This window comes from Mustela nivalis (genome assembly GCF_964662115.1).
Source record: "Mustela nivalis genome assembly, chromosome: 9".
Lineage (NCBI taxonomy): Eukaryota > Metazoa > Chordata > Mammalia > Carnivora > Mustelidae > Mustela > Mustela nivalis.
Window position 1 is genome coordinate 76,857,763 of NC_139028.1, and position 14,709 is coordinate 76,872,471.

Below are 14,709 nucleotides of genomic sequence, written 5' to 3' on the forward strand. Positions count from 1 at the left end.
TTTTAGACCCACACTCTTCTTCCTCAAATATTAAATAGCACTTTTCAGCTCTCTAATATTCTCCATGAGCCTTAGCCCACCGCTCCAAGGAATTCCATCACTCGCCTGCATGCTTTTGCAAAGTAGCTGTTCATGGACCGTGCCAAGGAAAATACATCCACAATGTGGTCATGGTCAGGGGCTGAAAGATGTGTTTTAATATAGTTGTGCTCAAGCTTTTTATGGCTGAAACTACTTTTCATGATTTCCACTAAAGACCTCTGGAGGTCCTACAATGGCAGCAAGAGATAATCAGAACATTGGATTCACAAGAGATATCCAGAATTATGAGACACAGTCAAAGAAACTCCATCTCAAAATGTAGAAACTGAACATATTTGTAGGTTGCCTGGCCTTATTTGGGGCAAGTGTATAGTTTCTACGAGGCTTATTTATCTATCAGGATATTTTTTTGTACACATCCATGCCCCACTTCTTCACCACTAAGTGTCTGAACTGACTCTATAGCATAAATGCAAACACTGAAATAAAAATAAAGTGAAATGAAAAAATAGGGAAACGTAAGTATACATGAAAAATCATGACCAAGAGAAGGAAAACTGTAAACATCCAATCGTTAGGATCAACATGAATACCATGAAAAGGCATCTTATTTTACCAAGTCTATCTTGCAACACAGGGCAAAAATGGAAACAAGATCAGTTCTTTGGTTTTCACTAATGAAAGGGGGCCTCACGTTGGACTTTTTTCAACCTGGAAATACACCTAAGACTTCTGCTTTAACCTAATATTTTCAGACTTCAGAGCTTCTACACAATAAAGCCAAAGATTCATTCTTGTCTGGGCACCTGCTCTCAAGCCCTAACTAGTCCTTAATGAGTCCACGAGTGGTAATAGCAAAGGAAGCAGACCCCTGGACCACACAGCTCTCCTGTTTTCTCTCCTGAACTGGAATTCGCAGAGAGAGAGCCTGACACCAGCCCTCCCCCACAGCCACAGGCAAACCTTATAAAAAGGGTGTGAAACCCAAGAAATCATTCCATCACTATGGTGTATATACAGAGGGGCTCACGTGTGCTGGTAACTGTGCCAGAATATTTACGTGTACAAATAACCAACTTGCCAAAAGTTAAAAAAAAAAAAGCGATAGAATTAATATTCATTCCTGGGCTTTAGGAAATTTCAATTAAAAAGTGCTGAAGTGAGCTGAAAAATACAATAAACTAAGGGTCAGCAAGCTTTTTCTATAAAGTCTTACAGATAGTAAATATTACAGATAGTAAATACTTTAGGGTTTACAGACCATACATTTCTGTCACAATTATTAAACTCCATCATTGTAGCACAAAAGCAGACATAATAGGCAAATGGATGGCTGTGGCTTCCTTCCAATTAATTTATTTACAAAAACAGGCCAAGGGCTGGATTTAGCCCACAGGCCCCCATTTGTGGACCCCCTGCCTTAAATGGAAACAAAAATGACATGCTCTACCATTGAACAATGACCTTAAAAAGCAACTTGAAGAGCTGCCATGCAGTAAGGACTCTGCTATCTCTAAAACTCTCTGGTTCTCTAGCATATCCAACAAAGAGTGTGTGTATCCCCTACTTTGCTTCTTTTTAAGCTTCTTCCAAAAGATATTTTCTGTTCTACAAATGAATGGAGAATTATGAGACATGCATTCCAGTTAACACTGTGATGACACTTTGCCTGGCACATAGTAGGGACTTTATCTACCTCTCACAACCCCTTACAAAAATGTTGATTGGCTGGGGTGGGGGCAGGTAGGAAGAATATGATTATTTATGAAGTCAGTGACTTCAACTGAAAAGTCGGCTGGAACAGTAACCCTGGACAGGGTCAGCTGCCCACACTCATTCTGCTCTCAGCTACCTTGGGTAGAAGCATTCACCTATGTATGAAACCCACGTTCACACACACATGTTCCCACACAAGACATGTTCCTTAAAGATCTATGAGCTATTGCATATCCAGAAGCAGAATCTCCCCCTCCCCTCACCCGCCCCAGTAATTTGAAAAGACTAAGAAAAAAGGGATATTCAATCGGAAGGTCTTGGCCAACCAGCCCAAGACATTAGGCTGGATTCTGAGGAAATCAGGCTGTGGACATATGATAACAATAAGTCTCAGTGTGAAAGGGCCTTAGGCTGGATCACTGGTGGGTTGGTTTATATTCAAAGGGCAAACTGTTGAGAGGGAATAGCGTGACCTAGCAGATTGGTTTCCAGACTTGGCTGGAAGCCCGATATATATAAAGTAGGCTAAGGCCCAGCTTCTCTGGTTGAATCCCATCTACTTGGAGCCCTCCCTACCCATGTGGCCCCTTAGGCACCTCCACAGACACTCTAGGAGAAACACATCAGAGAGCCACTTGCAAATCATGGCTTCAAAATAAGCCTCAGGGCTGTCACTGACTTGCTGTCCGACTGCTTAAGTCACGTCACTTCTGAGCATGATTGTCCTTAACTATAAAATGAAGTTAATGTAATATGGTTTGCTTTACCTCAGTAATATTTCAACTCCTTGTATCACTAAATCTAGTAGTCGATGTTGTGATTACATTTGGACCACCAGAAAGTGGCCTCCCCACGGTGATACCAGTGGAAATATTCAGAGGGACGGGGAGAAAAGATGACTCTAAATCATATAATAGTCTTTCTAGCACTAAGCACAATTCTTTGTACAACTCATAACTTGAAGCAATTGTTTCTACTTTAAAATCTTTGCATAACAGGAACTCTGTGAGGAACAAATTAAACATTTTTCCTGTTAAGATAGTTCCAAGTAAATGAAATGTTTTGTTCACAAAATGATTTTAACAGAATCATTGCTTTGCAATGAGGCATCTGAAGTTTTTTCTTTTTTAAATGCCTACCAACTCTGTTTTAAATTTGATGGAGTTTTTTGTTCTTTTTTGTTTACAAAGATAGCAAGTGTACTTTCATTGTAGAAAATCTAAAATTACATAATATAATATTATACATTATACAAGAGACAAATCATTCTTTACCCTGGTATAGAATATAAGATCAATGGGAGGAATTTTGTCTGAATGTTCACTGTTCTAGTCCTAGACCATAAACATGATAGCTCAATAAGTCTTTAATCAATTAATATAATTGAACTGGTAATGTTTAACCTGTTTGGGGTTTTATATCTATATTTAAAAATAAGATAAAACTATATTTTTCATAACCAAATACATTAACAGTCATCAATTCTACCCCTTCCACACCCATGATAAAATAAGAAACAAAATATAATTACTCTGGGATATTCTACCCAATCTATTATAATGTTATTTTTAATATGCTGTTATTATCATTTTGTTTTTAATTTCAACATTATTTTTCTTTAAGAATTATAAGATTTGCAAACCATTTCCAACTATAATTACCACAATTCTTCAGGCATAATTATATGTTTATCATACTTAATGCTCAATTCAACCTTTTTATACTCAGATTTCCCCATTCTTGAGCTCTTTTACTATTCTTAAAAATCTCCTAGATATCTAAGTTATATCTTGAAGTAGACTTTTCAGGAAGAGTACATGGCTAAAATATTTTCCCTAACTTCTTATGCTTGAGAATACTTTTCTGTTGGTTTTATACAGTGGTGGCAACCTAACTAGTTACGGGATTTTTATTTCTTACACAATTACATTCTGCCATCCTGAACTCAACCTAATTTATTTTTCCCTTTTGGTAACTTATCTTAGTGTTTAGAAAAGATATTTCTAGTTTTCTTTGAAACTTAATAGCTTCACTAGACTCTATTTGAGGGATCTCTATTCTCTGCTAAATTGCCTCCAACAGCATGAAAATCAGAAAGGAAAAAAAAGAAAAATTAGAACGTCAGTTATTCCTTCAAATCTCAAGTTTTCTTCTCTTAGGTCTTAGAATCACATTTCTATTCCATTTACAGTGCTGCTTTTCTTCAAATACCACGTTTTGCTCTACAAGTACTGCAGTCTGCATCATGTTATTATATTGGTGAATACGCCCATCTTTTTTTTTTTTTTTTTTAAAGATTTATTTGACAAAGAGAGAGAGGGTGTACAAGCAGGGGGAGTGGGAGAGGGAGAAGCAGGCTCTCTATTGAGCAGGGAGCCTGATGTGGGGCTTGATCCCAGGACCCTAGAATCATGACCTGAGCCAAAGGCAGATGCTTAACTAACTGAGCCACCCAGGTGCCCCTACGCTCATCTTTTCTAACTTGTACTTCACCCTAGTATTTTCTCAGTGGTATCTCCGCACCATCGACTTAATATTTTTAGATACTAGTTTTGTTCCTTGGAAGTGAATGCTTTATCTTAAAGTTTATGGTATATTGTCTTTCACTTCAATTCCTTTCTTTATCTCTATCAGCTTCCTTTCTGTTTTGATGAGCTGTATAATTATCAATACATCTCTCATTCCATAAAGTCTATGTTTTACTTGAGAGTGTGAAGTGGTTGCAATTAAAATGTTCTTCTATTTCCTTGAATATGTCTTCAAAATGTACTCCATTTGTGTTTTCATGTTCTGTTCCATTTATCCATGGATTTATTTTTGCTAATTCTTATTGTGGTTTCCATTTGCAGGGGTTTCTTTTGACTCATCTTTGAACAGAGTCATTGTATCTGAAGTTGCTCCTTTCCCAAGTTAGTGTGGACTTCCTGTTGCCCTGAGCACTGTATGAATCTTTTCTTTGGAATATGAACTGGAACACTGGATGTTTTTTGTTTTTTGTTTTCCTCTAGCCACACAAGTGCCCAAAGGGTGTGGACAAGGACTGGAGCTTTGTGTAACCACAATTAGAGAATTTTGTCTCTGCTTTTTTCTGTAATTTTTTGAAATAACTGAGGATAGCACCACCATATTGGTGACTCAGTTCCTCTGTCTTGTAGAGGAATAGGGGGAGGTGAGCTTCGGAATTGGGCTGGTTCGGGTTCTTCTCTCAGGGTGACTGGCTGTAAGAAAGTGTTGTCCTTGTTTCTGTCCTTGTTTCTCACATGCTTTTGATTTGGGTTTGCCCTGCATTGATTTCTACACTCTAATGAGCGTATGTTTGCTGTCGTTGGAACAGCCCAAACAAGGAATCCTAAGAAATGAGTCTTCCATGACTCTCATACCATTTGCCCTGCCAGAGGTCAAAGGAGAAGCTGGCAGCAATTCCAGCCCAGGCTTTGTAGTGCTTTTTAAAAAAATCAACAATGGGAAAAAGCTTCTTCCCAGGGGGGGGAGTCCCCAGGTTTTCCCCTGGAACAACCTGCATTTCAATCCTAATCTCTCCAAATCTGAAACGGCCACTCCTCCTTCCTGCCAGGCACTGTCTTTCAATTCTGTCCAGATTGTTCTACATTTGAAAACCACTTTTCATAACACTCAGAATACAATATTGGGAGTACTTCTCTGGTTTGGGCTAATAGTTTAATCTTTGCTAAATTTGCTTCAATTTGTTTTCCTTCTTGTTCATTCAGGAAGGAGGAGGTTTCAGGGAGGACTTTCACCGATGTCTTTTACACTATAATGCCAAAACCTTTCTCTTTTTCTTCTTCGGTTCAACCTGTACTGTTTTACATCACACTTAAATAAGATCAGATTGTACTCAAAAACATACCATCGCTTTCTCTATGTGACTCAAGACTCACTATATAAGATTCTTTATATCACTTCCCTTCCCTGGGCATTAATTTCCCAGTGGCTACGTCAGTAGTTCGCATCGGGTGTTCTCACAGTGCCCGGAACCCGTGAAATAGTAAACACTAAACCTGGATTTCTGAGAATTATCATCATCCTTGATTTCTGGACTGCCTAGGGAGGGGCTGGAAGCTCAGGAAGGTGTTGGGTTCTAATCTATGACTAAATCATTCTGGATCTGAGAACACACAAACTGTGAACAGCACAGGGGATACATCTTGAGATTTCAGCAGTCTGACAAAAAAAATCCCAAATGAAAACAATGTTTCAGATTTCAGCCACTGGCCTGGAAAGTTAACACATCCACCTGGCAAGACTCCTGAAATTGTAGCAAAAGGAGAAGACTCTGAATCTGAAATTCACATCTAAAAATATGTATTATTTGAGAGTTGTGGAGAAACTTGATCCAATGAAAATCATTCCACTGTCCACTGGCACAGATTCATTGGGAGTTAATCACAGCCAATCCAACCTTATCTAAATATAGTTTAAGAAAATAGGCAAATATATATCCCAAGAATTTTATAGAACCCAGTCCTGTTTTATAAGCAGCTTCATCCCCAAGGATGAGAAATAGGCGTTTTGCTCCACAAAGATCTCATCTTATTTCACTTATCCAAAGTGTGGAGCCAGACTCTAACCCTGTCACAGGAGGATGCAGGGCCTTTGGATTTCTTGACAGACAAGATTCCTTAGACCATGGCATTCTTGTGGTGTGAGCAGTCATAAAAAAGCAGAGAAAGGCAGAAGAAGAGAAGGTGGCAAAATGAGAGCCAGGCTGGAAGTCCACAGGGCTGGAGGGAAAACTGTGCCTGGGTGCTGGCTGGATGGCTGGTTTGTTTTGAAGCTGACGTCCTGGTAACCCTGAGGTCAACTAGAGTCCCCTCCCTGCCTCCTTACAGTCTAGACAAAAATGAGTCAAAATCTCATCTCATATCTTGTGTGAGTCTCTGCAAATCTCCAGGAGATTTACGTACTTTGGTCAATATTTGCCTTGGGGTTTCTACTTTTGTGGATGTGGTCTTCTTTCTCTATCAGCTCAGACATGGCACTCATCTTCTTTATGAAATTTCACTAAAAGCAGAATCTACCCAAGCACTTGTGATTTAGGGGTGGGGCTGAGATGAAGGAGGGTTTCCATAATGAATGGGTTAATGACTTCAAATTAGATATTAGGAATGCCTATTCCAAAGATCACCTTTACCATTCCACCTTAGGGGTACCCCCCGACAACTCCCATGTGCTTTCCCATAGTCTGTATTAGGGCAGGCTAAGTGCTCTAACAAACAACCTCAGTACCTCAGTGGCTTAAAAAAAAAAAAAAAGTTTCTTACCCAAATCATAGTCCAGCTGGGAATGCGGATGGAAGTCTAATGCAGTGACCCAAGAAAGGCATCCCCTTTTCTCTAGTGGTTCCATCTCAGAGTTCTCCTCTGGATCTTATGTATCCAACTAAGAGACAAGGAAACAAGTGTGGAGAATCGAGTATGCAGAACCACACAGAACATTTCAGAGGCCAAGCAGAGAAATGGCGCACATGATTTCTGCTCACATTTCATTGGCCAGAACTTAGTCACATGGCCCCACACAACCATAGTGGAAGCTGGGAAATGTAGATGTAAGTGGACCCAGAAGGGACACGCCGCATAGTTTCTGCCGTATCATCTTTTTAGTTCCTCTGTCATACTTCTCTCTTTCCTTCGTCCTTCCCTCCGTACCTCTCATTATCTCATAAAGAACAGTTTAAGCATTCTTTTGTTCCTTTGTAATGTTCTTTCCCACCAAGCATGGACATGACCTCAGAACGCTACTCAACACAGCAGTCACTACCACCAGAGTTGGCCTAAGAATGCAAATCTGTTGGCCATATAATCCAATTATCTCATTTCACAGAAAGTGGAGTTGAAACCCTTAGATTTTGTTAGTGAAAGAGCTTAAATCTGAATTAGTATCTTGATCTCAGCAATCTTTTACACCAGGAGCATCATCTCTTCAGTTAGATTGTGAGTTCAACATCAAATGAAAGCTGCTGCTATAGCCACCTCCCAACCAGCCCCAGCACCTGGCACAAAGATATATGTCAAGATGACAGGATATTCAATAACTGTTGAGTGGAGAAATATACTCAGTAGGTCAACAGAAGGGATATTCTACTTTTGTGGCTATGAAGTGCCTCCCAAGGGAATACAATTTCAGTTTCCTTGGTTTATTTGAGCCCAATTGGAAATAATAGAGCATCTTTTGATCCAATTAAAAATGTTGCCCATAAGCTGTGAAAGGTTTCATGGCATTCTTCAGACAAGAGCAAGATTTTATAGCCAAGTTTCTGAACACATTTTTTTCAAAGGAGATTTTATTGTGGAAAATGTGACAACAAAACTCCGGGGGCGTGAACATGCTCTTGTAATTACTCCTCCAGATACAATGAAACCAAACCAAGTTAATTATTTATCAAAACCAACCCACTCTCTGGAAACATCTTTGTTTTGGCAGAATTTTCTCTATTCTCCAGGAAATAGGTCAACAGTTTTTCCTCCTACACTGTTTTATCATAATATCTGACTTTGAGAATTAGCCGTGTCAAGTGTTAAGACATTTGCCAAGTACCCAGGTGGGCTGGCAAGAGTGCAACAAGAGTCCTGGGGTTTCTGCTTCCTAGATTCTTCCTGTGTCAGCATTCCCCATGAATGGGAGTGAGTCTGAAAAAGAAGGAAATCAAAGCTTGCTTAAGTATCTATCATATGTCAGGCTCTCTAAGAGGCACAGTATTATATTGTCTTACTTCATCCCATGGGTTAGTTATGAGTATGTTCATTTTACAGACAGTGGAATTAGGCTCAGAGAGGTTAAATGATTTTCACACATCATTCTCATATATATAATAACTTCATGTACATGATTTTTCCATGTCTGATAAGAAGGAATATGAACTGTGTAAACAAAAGTTGCTATTAAACTAAGACTTGACCTTGGTGATTTAAGGAAGCCTATGGGGCCAGATTTGAGCAATGGCATCAGATATACCAAATGACTTCATCTGTCATAATTTGGCATCTTGGATGTCATTGCTCCAGTTTTGTCCTACAGATGTCCCTAAATCCCCAAGGTATATTCTTCACCCTTGTCTTGCCCATGGCTATCCCTGCCCAGGTCCAGAGTAGTTTGTTTGAATCAGGTGGAAGTAAAGAAAGATGAGAAAGGTAGGAAAACAAACAAGAAGTAGGTAATAGAGAAGAAATGAAGATGCTATAATTGAACCTTGAGACTTTCTGGACCTTTAAAATTTTGCTGTGAACAGCTTGGTTCTATAGCAAAAGCAATGAACTAGGAGTAAGGAGATTTGGATATGAAGTTTGCTCTGCCACTCTTTATTGGTTTTGCTCTGGTAAGTCTGTCTGGATCTCAACTTTCCCATCTGGTTATAATCGGTATGAATTTCTCCGTGACTCCCTGGGCCAGGTTCCTTCATATATCTTTCATTTCTCCAAACTCAATTTCAAACAGGCTTCTAGCCACCAGATAAGGAGATATTCAGCATCATACTCTTGAGCACTCCACCTTTCAATTTTCTAAGAATATTGAGGGCTCACACAGTCTGAAAGGGGTCTAAAAGATACCCACTTTCGAGCAAGTACTCTCATGTCTGCTCTTCAGCTGTCAGGCTTGCTGGCAAAGCTTCTCCCTGACACACGGCACCACCATAAAGCATTGGCCTCCTTCCTGATCCCTGGCATTGCTAGTACATGCAAAATAAAAAAAAAAAAAAAAAAAAAAAAATGTCTGGCTTGACTCATCTCTGGCACAGGCCAATGTGATTCTTCAAGGAAGGGAGGACCCTAGGTGATTCCACTCCTGCAAGGCAACCTTGACCCAAGGAGCTGCTATTCAGTGAATCCTACAGAGAGTGGCTCTTCAAGGCCAATCTTTGCAATGACATACAGCCATCCCACCTTCATCCTGCCCAGCCCCTGAGATGCTGTGCTCATGAATGGACCATAATACACAAAAGAATAAAGTTTTCTTGGGCTTAATGACAAAGACTAAACATTGTTTAGTCTTTTTTCACAGATTCAGTACATTTAGGGTAGGACTTGGATACCACAGATGATTCTGGTACATGTTTTAGGTTCCCAAATTGGAGAGACAGTGATTTAGAAACACACACAAAAAAGCCAGTTTACTTTCATAGTTTATGTAGGAAGGGGGAAATATCTTCCATGAACCAGGAAATGGTCTACGCTTTAGCCCACTCCGTGCCAAGCACAGATAGAAGCTTTCTTGTCACTGTCTTGTTAAAGCAGCAAGAATCAAAAGAAAAAACAAATGTATATTTTTAATGGGTCACTCATCAATTCAGAGCACTGATTTCCATGTAAAGGTTGACCTGGAAGTTCTTTCTGAGATTCTTTCAGCTCCATTATTTGAAGACTCAGAGTGTGGGAGACCTTTCTGTGAAGAGTTACTCTGAAGCCAATGACTGCCATGAGAACTGACACAAAGGAAGAATGACTTCATTCATCAAGGAGAAGTTGGACTTCAATTGGAAGAAAATGCATTTTTTTTTTCTTAATAGATTTTGTAGGGATATCACTAATGTAACAGAGCAATTAGAGTTCACTGAAAATTCACATCCTCTTTCCGTGTTCCAGCTTCTCCTGCAGTTAAGTTTGCAGCTAGTTCAGAACAAAGGACCAGGAGTGGAAGTGACATGTGTCACTTCTGATTCAAGGCAGTTAAAAATATGTGCACGTCCTCCACCTCTCTCTTCCATCTCTGCAGGATCCTTGGAGACTCTGCAGTCCAGATTGCACAGTTAAAAGACTGTGGGGCCTTTGTCAGCGTGGGCCCCTAAGTTAACTACATGGACTAAAGCCCCCTAGGGATCGGTGTTGATCATCTAAAGTGAACTTGTGTTATTAAGCTACTGAGATTCCAGGCATAATTTGTTACTGTGGTATACCCTAGTCTATCCTAACTAGAGTGGTAGACAAAGGACTAAAATTAATCAATTTAATCAATGCAGGGGGAAAAAAAAGATCAGAAGATAAAGCTAATATCTTGGAAATTATCAGCATGTGGCGGTCTTATAACTAATCTGGGTACCCATGCTGTCATTTTCTAGTATGACAGGGTAGAGGACAGAGCTACAATTTGTTGAATTTCTTTACACTGGGCATTTTGCATAAATTACTGTACCCTATCCTCTCAATATCTTATGAGTTAGGTCTTATTACCAGGAAACACATGATAAAAGGAAATACATGAGAAAACATAAGGTTTGAGGGTCACACACTACTACTAGGTAAGAGATAGAGTCTGGATTTGAAGGCAGGAATGTCTGACCCCAAACTCTATTTATTATATGATACTGCCTTTCCATTTGTAGCTGTAACTCTAGAAAAACAGAACTCCATATTAGGACTAGCTTCTAATGATTGTGAAGTGGGGCCTGAGTTGGCTTAGGTTTTCTTTTGCAAGTTTTCAAAGTCCTCTCCAGCAAGTTGCTGTACATCTGGTCTCCTCTTATTTAATCCCCCTCCCAGCTCACGGGATACCTACAAGAATCTTCTAAAACACATATCTGATCATGTTACCCCCAGGCTAGAGTTAAACCTCTGTTGGCTCCCCTTACCTGCAAAGTCAAGTTCAAACTTCATAGCTTGGCTAATAAAGCCTTTTTCATCATCCTTTTTCCTGCTGCTGCCCCACTGAACTAGTTTCTCCAGTCACACTGAACCTGGAGAGTTCCCAGGCACCCTCGAACCATGATCATTCATTTCCACATTTGCTCAGCTTGGCTCTCTGTTGGAATATACTACCTCTCCAGTACTTACTATTTTCCTCCATATTTGGCAAGATCCAGCTCAAGAAATTTTTTCTTCTAGCCTTCCCCAGCAGAATTAAGAGCTCCCTACCCAGCTTCCCCAGCACCATATACATATGCTCCCATAGGAATTTAACTAGTTTTTAGGGGCTTTCTGTCTTCCCTTTGGCATTAAGGTTAAGTGTGTTTAAGCTCTTGGTTTGAATACTGGTTCCATCCTTTGGACACTGTATGGTCTTGGGGAAGGTTACTTATTGAATTTTAGTTTCCTTATCTGTGAAACTGAAATAAATAACTGTGCTGGGCTACAGGCTTATTTCAGTGGATGAAATACAACAAATAATACAAGCAAGTGCTTGCTATGATGTTGGCACAGAATAGGGGCTGAATAAATACATTCTATTTATTTTATTTGCTCTTATTTTCCACAGCCCTAGCACCATGTGTGGCTTACAGTAGATCCCCAACAAACCTTTGGTAATCGAATGGTTGAGTTCATTTGGGTGGCTGAGTAGAATGAGAAGATCTACCAGATACAGAGATCTTCTGGAAACCCTTGTATCAAATGGGAAAATCACTGTTTTTCTTTTTTTTTTTTTTTTTTTTGTGCGCGTGCATGCGTGTGTTCAACTCTTCAGCAAAATCTGGGCAGCAACTTGTATTTAATTTCAAAGTGAGAATTGCTTAGATGAGCTGAGGATTTTCTTCTTCAAATCCAGAGCTGAGAATTTTCTGTTTGAAATCCAAAGTCAGGGACTACACAGATCTTGCAAAGCTTGCCCTGCCTTCATCCCTAACGGGCACTCTGTGGCAGATCAGTCACCAGCAGAACGTGGACACCAGCACATGAGGGAAGATACTGTGTGTTTCGCGGCATCAGGGTTCACCCAGATAAACAGCCGAGCACACCCCGACTTCCAGACACCATCTAGGATCTGGCTAGTGTGTCAAAACAGAACAAAAACATCTCTCTCAGGAGACATCATTCTTTCCTCCTCCAATCTGCGTGATTTGGCAGGACCATCAAGACAATAAGGTGGAGTGAGATCAGAAATGATAAGAATGTGTTTGGGTCGTGCTGACCCTCTTTTTAAAGGGCTTCCCCTGGAGTCACTTCTAATTCTTCCTTACATCACAATTCTCCAGGACTTAGCTTGGTTTCCAGCTCCCTTTCTCAGGCTCCTTTCTCCCAATAGTGAAATCAGACACATGCCTCCACCTTTTCCTGTATTCCTTTCTATTTCTAGTATAATCTGTCTGTGCTTCCTCAGAGAGAGGGGATCCCACAAACTTCAGTTCCGGTTGCTTCACTTCACTCTCCTGGGACCCCAGAACAATGACGATAGTGTCTTTGGCTTAAGCCCGAGTTACCAAAACCAAATTATAGCAAGGTGGGGAGGGGGGTTATACTGATTGATACATAGCAATCAGAGCCCACCCACAGAGCTGGGAGTAGGATCATTCCCTCCTCAACTGCAAGGCTGCCACATCATGGGGCACTCAATACAGTGCCCTGCGTGTTTCTTTCCTTACTCTCTGAATTACTTTTATTCGCTGCACTCAAGTTCAAATGAATTCCCACACCCAGTATTTTCTGACTTATTTCGTTTATGTTATAAGAATAATACATGCTTATTTTGATTGCTGAGCAAAGTAAAAAAAAATAAATAAATAAATAAAATAAAATAAAAATAGACTGATCCAGAATGTCCACTAAGGAGAGGAAACAAACATCCAGGCATGTGTGCCTTTCCGCTGTGCCTTGTTTTGTCCAGGACTGTACTCACACTGCACGCACACAGGCTTGATGTGACACTGCCACGCTAGCATTGCCACAGGTTGCTGGAGATATTCTCACAGCTGTGTATTCTTGCATACAGAGGAACCATGTGTTACTTAAATGTTCCTCTGTGGTTGTACAACAGGCTTTCCTAATTATTCATTATGAGAAATAGTACTTTAATGAACATTTTTGAATTCTAGATTATTTCCATAGGACAAATTCCCGGATACCTATTCCCAAATTAATGTCCAAAATGCCTATATTATTGTCAGTTCCTCTCCACAGTGGAGGAGGATGGCTATGTCGTTGTGTTTATACCAGCACCAGGTACTGTTATAGGAGCTACTAATCTGGGTAGGAAGAAGGGGAGGGGCCTCCTGTTGCTGTTTTAATTTTCATTGCTCTCAATAGTACAGCAGATACTTTGTTCAAACGTTTATCGATCACGTTTCCTTTTTCTTATGCATGTTCATCTCCTCTCCCATTATCCATTAAGAATGTAATGTTTTTCTTTCTTACAAACTATGAAATCTCCATACTAAAGATATTAATCCTTGGACATTTGTGCCAATTTTCTGAGTTTTTCCACTTTGATTTATGTTAATTTTCACATACAGCAGTATTATATTTTTATGTAGTTGAATCTATAAATCTTTCCTTGTGGTATGCGCAATGGTTTTAAGATTATAAAGCCATTTCTAATTCAGAAATTTAATCAAAATTTTAATTTTTCTTTCATTTCTTTGGTTTGATCTTTTTACAATTAACACCTCATCCTCTGTACTTCAAGTGTCCCTCCTTGACAGGGTCTTTACTTAAACATTTCTCAGTGAATCCCAATAACAACACAGACCTGTCCTTCACATAAAAAGAGGTTGGCTGATTCATTAAATCATCTGCTTCAAGAAATCGCTTCTCCTAGATGGGTGGCTCGAAGGAGAGAAGACAACAAGAAATAAAGGAAGAACTGATTGATGATCTCGATGTCAGTTTCCTGCTCTGACACTCAGTATCCCTGTTTGTAACACAGGGATGTTTGACCAGGTTTTCTGTAAGCCATGATCAGCTCTGACTTTTGTGGTTCCAGAAAATACTTTTTTGTTTCCGCCCATGTCCTTCTGTTTCCTTTCTTCTATTCCTTCTCCTACTCCTAAGATGACCTACATAGAGACCAAAATCAGATGTATCCCTGTCCTCAGCATGTTTTTGTGGTGCTTGATCCCCAGCTTCTACACTGTCTCTTATCTAAAACCAACCTGTCTGCACCACTGCTATGAGAAGCAACCATAAGTTGTTCTGTGTTATATGACCAGCAACTGGCTCAGAGGTGGACATTTCATCCAAGATGGCTTGTCCATTGGCTGGACAGTATACCCCTCAGGCTGTCATAAAGGAC

The 14,709-nt window shown here is 39.9% G+C and overlaps 1 long non-coding RNA gene across 2 annotated transcripts in view; it reads right to left on the minus strand.

Annotated features, from left to right (window-relative positions):
• LOC309873427 overlaps window positions 1-14,709 on the minus strand; it is an 86,381-nt gene that overhangs the window by 37,650 nt on the left and 34,022 nt on the right. For both annotated transcript variants that reach the window (XR_014316352.1, XR_014316353.1), the window contains exon 2: window positions 7,041-7,158. This is a non-coding gene — a long non-coding RNA (uncharacterized lncRNA). The remainder of the gene's footprint in view (window positions 1-7,040; window positions 7,159-14,709) is intronic.